We start from the raw sequence: 7,291 nt of genomic DNA, 5'->3' as shown, positions 1-7,291 counted from the left end.
CCCTACAGATCTTGGTTGGGCCTACCAAGCATCCATTTGCTTTTTGTATGTTTTAATTCATAATAAAAGGAACTTATTAATGGTCTCACATATGAAACACTGAAGTATCATTAATACAACAACATTGGACCCTGTGCCTTGAGTGTGGTGTTAAATTTGGAGGGAGCAGGATAAGAGTTATAGTGAAAACCAGCATGTATGATTTTTTTTTTTTTCCTGTATTTCTTTTCAATGCTGAAGGTGCAATAAGCTTACAGGAAAATATGGTTTTTGGAAGGAAGGTGATAGGTGAAAGATGGTAGCTTGAGTTAGTGTCAGTGTGTCTGAGAATGACATCAATCCCTGCCTCGTTATCTACATCACTAAACTTGGAACTGCAAAAAATATTTACTTGATTCTGTTACAGATCTGTCAGTGTGTTATATTTTTGTCAAGTACCCTATGCTTTTGTTTTTGTTTACTTTTGAGTGCAATCTATTTATATAGCCCTGACATTTATTTTATTTTTAAAACATGTAGAACTGGCAGTTCATCAACTCTGCAGTTTACATCACATCCTACCTAAATTTGCTTGTACCTTGTCCATAGACGTATGCCTGTCTGCCTCTACAGTTTATTTTTTTTTTCTTCCCTTCTGTAGCAGGTGCGTGAGTCCTCGCTGTATATGCAGCTTTAGGAGGAATGACTATTAATGGTCACCTTTACTGTCTCTTCTTGATCTCATTGCACCGAATGGTTTCTGAAGCTTGCAGACATGATGATGAGCTGGAAAATTTTTCTGCAGTGGGAAGGGGAAGTTTTGGCAAAGAGGTTGGACTTAGGTGGCAGAAAGTGCTGGTGACAAGAGCTGTTCAGTAAACATGTTCAAGTTCAGAGTATTACCAGGTTGTGACTCTGGGACATAGGTTGGTCACTGGAACATACATAGCTGCACTGCGGGGACTGAAAACAAGCAGAATTAAAACCCACGTAGAGTCAGAAAGATGATGACTTCTGTGAACTCATGTGTTTCCGTATGTGAGGCTGCCTCCCATGGGGTCTGCCTTTGCCTTCTATCATAAATGGCAGCAGGCAGCTGAGCTGGTGCTTGCAAGGCTGACTTAAACCACAGAAAACCCTGTTTTGACTTTTTAGTGAACCAGTCAGGTCAAGTTGCCAGTCTGATGGGCCCCTGTCACTTGTCTTTTTGATTAAAAGCTAGGGTTATTTATGGGTGTTATAGTTTTGTGTAATAGTGGTATATATCCAAGAGAACATTCTTGTTGACTAAACCAGAGAAATTTTTAAGTAAAAGGTATTTCCTTTCCATTTAGGTATTCAATTTTCATCACCTGACACCACATAGATTAAATCTAAAATTCAGACTGGTACAAAGTTTTATGTATAATTATAGAGAATTAAAGGGATAAATACCAGTATAACAAAAACATGTTACTGAATCATACCAGAACAAGAGATCCCAAAATAGTGAGACTTAAAACTCTTTTCTGGAGTTAACTGGAAATCTTTTCTCTGTTTCGATTTTTTTTTTTTTTCAAAAGAGTTTCCTTATAACAGACAGAAGGTTCTTTGATTTATAAAAGACGTATTGTTTGATATTTAAGAAACAAGATTTAATGAGAATTAAAAATGAAATATTACATGAAAATGTACGTGGTTTTATTTCTATTTCAGACATGCCAGGAAACCGAACCAAAAATTATAACAAAACTATTTTGGTTTTAATTTTTCAGAATGAAAATGCTTGTAAATTGTAATCTCCTCTGAACGGGTACTCTGAGCTGTTGTGTTCTATGAGTATTTAAGCAAGGGCAGAGCTTTTTTATTTTTTTTTCCTCTGTTTTCTTTTTTTTTGTTTGTTTAATAACTCCATGGATGCAATTTAGCAGCATGAAGTATTTAAACTATGGGTTTGCTATTCTTTTTAGTGTCGTAAGATCCTGTTTCTTTAAAATAAAAACAACTGCAGTGTTAGCAATGAAAACATTGTTTTTATTTATAGCACATTGACCAATGTAGCTTGAACTTTTTAGCATGCGAACTCAGCAAAGTCTGAGGTATGAATTTCCACACTACAGTGACTTAGAGCACACCTACCATTTTCTTCAAAGTGCACTGGGACAATATAATTTAGCTTTCCAGTTTTTTTGGGTGAGTTATCAGGTTCATCTCAAGGTTGAAAAGGATGTTCAAGTAGACAATTAACTTACCAGTTTAAGTTAGAGCTTCAGTTTGCTACTTCGAGGAGGATGTAAGCTGGGTCCTAGGCAGTTAGTTACTTCTTTTATAGCACAAATGAACATGTCAAGTATGAAATTTAACATGTTCTTATTTCTGCAAAGAAAAATGTTCTTGCAATAACATGTTATAAACAAGTGCAACATAGTAAGTGCTCACAACTGAAGACTTTAAGATTGAAAGAAAGTGGAGGAATAATGTGTAAATATTTTTAAAATACAATTTATTATTTTAAAGTCCTTTTTGTTTACACTCCTGGTAACAAGTTAGTCCATTTCCTTACAAACATTAACAAGCTGTACTTTATATAGTTTATCTTCTTGTTTTCTGGTGCATGTAGCTAACTTTTGATGTCTGAGGCTCTGCTATCTGTCAAGGCTGTTTTATGCTAGCATAGTATGGTATTTTGAAGGAGACATGGAACATGCTCTCCCACAGAGACTTTGATTTTGGCTTATTGATCAACTTAGCTTTTGTGACTGTGGTAATTAGACTTTAACAAACACCCAAAAGTTAGGAATATTATAAACAAACTCTCAGAGAATGAAGCAAACAGCTGATTTTACAGCTCTTTTCTCCATGCAGTTAAGATAATAAACACAATTGTCTGTAAAGCAGCACACAAACTCTCTAGTAGTCTAAGATACCATATGCTGAGTTCATTGTTTAACCTGATTTTTTTTAGCCTCTGAAGAACACATTTCTGACCTGTCATTAATTTCTCTCCTGTCCCCAAGAGGTGATAATTTTTCTTCAAACCTTCTCTGCTTTGCAACTGGGGTTACCTGTAGGGTTTCTTCTTCAGAAAATTACATATACTCTTTTCTTCTTTATACTCTTATACGACATATACCCCTGGCTGTACTGACACATTCAGTGATGCTTCCTGAGCTTGAAGCAGGGCTTGCCCACTGGTAGGAGTGATTGTCATTAGCAAGAACAGGACAGAAAATGCTGAACAGATGAAATACTTTAATTTTCCACTGTTTGTCTGTATTGCTAAGGTCTCTTCCTTTAAATATAGGAGTCAAATTATAAATGAGTCTGTAGCTCCTCTCCACTCAAGTGGAAAATGTTATTGTCTGGTTTTATGAATCCATTTAAAGCTGCTTACTCTTCTTTTCCATAGCTGCTTTCTGACTCTCCTGTTGTTATCCAACTTTTTATTGCGCTTCCCTAAATGCTTTCCACTCCTCTCCTAGCAGACATTGATGTGAAAGGAGGCACGAGTGACAGAGCAGTAAAGCCAGGCTGGATGGATGCTGAAGGTGCTTTCATGCTAGTAATAGGTGTGCTCTTCCAGAGGAGAAAGGACCCTGCAGAAGGAAACCCCTGGGGAGATGGAGACCCTGTGCTGAGACCCATTTCAGAGGTGATGAGGCTTCCTCTGCGCTGCAGTCCTTGGCACCCTCCTGTTTGTGAGGGGGAGGCAAGGAGGCTCTCCTGCAACCTGGCAAAACAGGGCAAGCGGCTCCCTTTGTTGCTGAGACTTTTTTTCCTTTCTCACGTGTATCTGCTTGAAAGTCACTGGTGTTACGCGAGTGACATGTTTGTCTGACCATCCTCCTGGCTCTGGTCTGTAACCCACCAAGGCCATGACAAGGAACAGCTGGGGTGAGTGTATTTAGATATATCTATATATATACGCACATACATAGTTTCAGCACAGGCCACTCATATGTATATAAATATATGTACATACACCCTTGATATATAGCGTGGCATGTGTTTGTGAAAGCGAGTAGACCACAAGCACATTGCACCTAAATGAAGAGAAAATGGCAATAGATCAACCAAAAGTTTTAAGCTGCTCATTTAAACTGAACAGTATTGCTAATTTAGCCAAGTCCTACAGCTCTGGAAGTCAAATCTCATCAGAGTAGAATGCTATTATATCTTTGTAGTTCTTTCAGAATATCTGTCACTGGCTTATCAATAGTCAGTTCAGAAGCAGAATGCTCTGAGGCAACATAAATGCAAAGTAATGGGGAAAAGGCAAACCCAGTGTTGTTGAATTGAAGATAGTTATCAAATATTCAGTATAGATTCTTATTTTGATTATTCCATCTTCAAATACAAATATTTTGTGTTGCCTTTGCAGGTTTGACTGCAGCTAGTACCAGAAGTTCTATAATACTGCAGTTCTGTGAGAAGTGCTGTATTTTGTGGTTACCCAGAACTTTTATTTCTTATGAGGAAGATATAGACTAACCTTGTAAGACTTGAACTTGAATTTCTGGATGTGTATTCCGATTTCTGAATGATAGAAGCTGTGTTTTGTTGCTTGCTCATGGGAGCCAATACAGTAAATTCCAGAAAGCACAAACAGGGCTTTTTTTCCCTTTGTCATAGTGACTTGACTTATTTTTCCCTAAATCTGTAAAGTCAGTTATTCAGATTGAAACCTTCCAGTTGCTTATTATGAAGGAGTGGGAGTTGGCAAGAAATATTCAGAAAATTCATGCTGCTAATCTGTGTGCCTCTTATGAAAGAGCAAGAATTTGTGTACTGGTAGTTACTCTATATGGATGTGAATTTGGTTTTCCCTCTGGCAAATTCATTTTTCAATTCCAGCATCAAAGTTGCCTTCTGAAAAGAGATCTGTGTTTTACCTTTTATGAAAAAAAAAAAAAAAAGAAAACCAACCTTCTATCCTTCCATTTCTGTGTTAGCCTGTCAGGTGGCAATTGCACTTGCACTGCCCTGTTGCACCCTGAGTCTGCCTGTGCAACACAAGACCATTTAGTGTGATTTTTCTTCTTCAGTCTCCTGGGATGTGCTGAGAGCTGAATTCTTCAGCTCAGGCAGCAGGGTCCAGGGCTTCAGATGCCAAGGCATTCGGTTCTCTTTGCTGAGTTCTCCAGGCATGTCCCACTTCAGAGATGAATGCAACAGCTCCTGCGAAGACACACGTTTTGAAAACACACAAATAGCTCCATGCTTAAAAACCAAAACAAACCCCCAGAGAGCATGTTGGTGTATAAGATTGCGTCATAGACATATTGCCTTCAGGGTGTCAAAAGAGCTTTCTTTGGAGCCAGACACTTCAAAGGAAACAAGTCCCTGCATATACTGTACCATGCTGTAGAGTGGGGTTGGCACTATGCCTGTGTTTGCTCGGTTGAAAACCCAAGCAGTCTTTGTCCAATGTCTGACACATTGTGGAGGTGGGACCTTGATCCCACACGTTACTGCTGCTTCTTGTGTCAGTGGAGTCACCTATTTGATCAGTCACAGCGTTTCTCAGAGCATCACTTGCTTGCTGCAGTCTCCTTAAAGTCCCAAATTTGGGAAGAGAATGCCTGTGACCCAGGTTTAAGGAAACAGTGTTTTTGTGTTGCCCTGTTTTAGCCAAAAATTTACTTTTTATTCCCTACTATAAAAAGAAAGGCTAAAGTGCCCTGAAATTACAAAGCCCTCTCCTACACTTTATTTTGAGGTAACAATTTCTAGCTTGGCTACAGCAGCTTTCTGCTACTTTGAGCAAGTACTTTCTCAGATGCACCTGGTATTGCCTGTCTTTGCTAACAAAAGCCTTAGATGTGTTTTTGCTGGGGCGGGTGTGTAGGGGGATAGATTCTTATCTGTCTGAGGGAAGCATAATGTCTCACTTTTCAGACTCAAAGGGGCTGGGGTGTGCGTGAGTGAGAGACCATGAGCTGTGTTTTGTCACTGCAGCTTATAAGTGTACTGGTAGTTGGTAGGACTTGGAGGGCATGGATATTGTGGTCGCTGCGAGACAAGGAAGTGCACCCTCCTGTGATTCTCTCAGAGCATAGGAACAAATCTGTGTCAAAAGGATGTTCATAATCAGCTCATAGCTGGGTCTTGGAAATACTGTAAGGGCTGCCAGCAATCAGTTGTCCTGCACAAGGAAGAAAGGTTGAAGAAATGGAATAGAAAAAGATAAATAAGACCTTACTGATATTAACTTGACCCGAGAGACAAAGAGGATGGAGGTTTCTAAAAGAGGCATCTGGCCTGTGTTGTAGCGATGGGGCGCAGTGCAACAGGTTGTGCAGTGCTGGAGGTGACCATATGCAGGGAGCAGGCTCCCTTCCTTGCTGACCCCATGTCCTGCCTGTTGTAAGAGGAAAGTACACCAGAAAATATCATGGGTGATCTGCGAGGCAAACAGCTCCTCAGAAGTTCCCAAAGTAGCCTGGCCGGCCTGATGCTGGTGTCTTGCAGCATGCTAGGGAGAGCTGCTGTCTGTGACAAACAATGGGGGATTTTCTGAGGGTGCACCGTGATGCAGCAGCAAGGTGTGGAATGGGAAAAGACATTTGGTTTTCTCAAAGTATGGCATCAAGCTCTGTTCTGTATGGTCCATACTGAAACGCAGATCCGATCCTTTGATCAAAGTACAGCATATCTAGAATATAAAAAGAAGAGCAAAGAGAAGTCATATAGTATCTACAGAGAGAAGCATATGGTTGTTAATAAAATCTGATAAAAAGACGATTAGCAGTCAGGATGGAAAGCCATAATATAGAGGTGAACAAGTCAGATAGGTGTAAGAAATGTGATTTATCTGCCTGCAAAGGATAATGAAATAGTCATTCTCTACTTAACTGTGCCTATAAAGCTAGCATTAAAACCAGCCTGGAGAGTGTCTATTGTGCAATGCCCAGGGGGACAGCAAGCATAAAAGGGTGCCCTTGGTTGATGTCATGGCTCTGAGTTTTCTGTTCTTCTTTGAACTATCCTGATCAGCACTGAGAATGTCATTAAACTGCAAGTGCTTTGTTGTACTTAAAAGTCCTATTTTGTCTAACATTTTAACAGTACAGGGTAATTTTAAAGAACTAGGAGAAACACCAAACAATCTCTAGGTAACTATAAAAAACAATTTAATGAAGTCACTTTAATGGTTTTCTGGCCTTTTCCACCACTAAGATTGTCTGCATAAAATGCACTTTCCTGGCATTTTGACCAGTAGTCAGGAAATTTGTCCATCAGCTGTTTGGGTAGAATCGTTCTGATTTCCTATAATCACCTCAATGCATGTTCTATAGATTTCCATTCCTGTGTAATCTAAGGTTATGAAGTA

This window comes from Merops nubicus, unplaced genomic scaffold, assembly GCF_000691845.1.
Source record: "Merops nubicus isolate BGI_N331 unplaced genomic scaffold, ASM69184v1 scaffold7580, whole genome shotgun sequence".
Classification (NCBI taxonomy): Eukaryota; Metazoa; Chordata; class Aves; order Coraciiformes; family Meropidae; genus Merops; species Merops nubicus.
The sequence above is the reverse complement of the archived record's forward strand: the minus strand, read 5'-3'. Positions refer to the sequence as shown.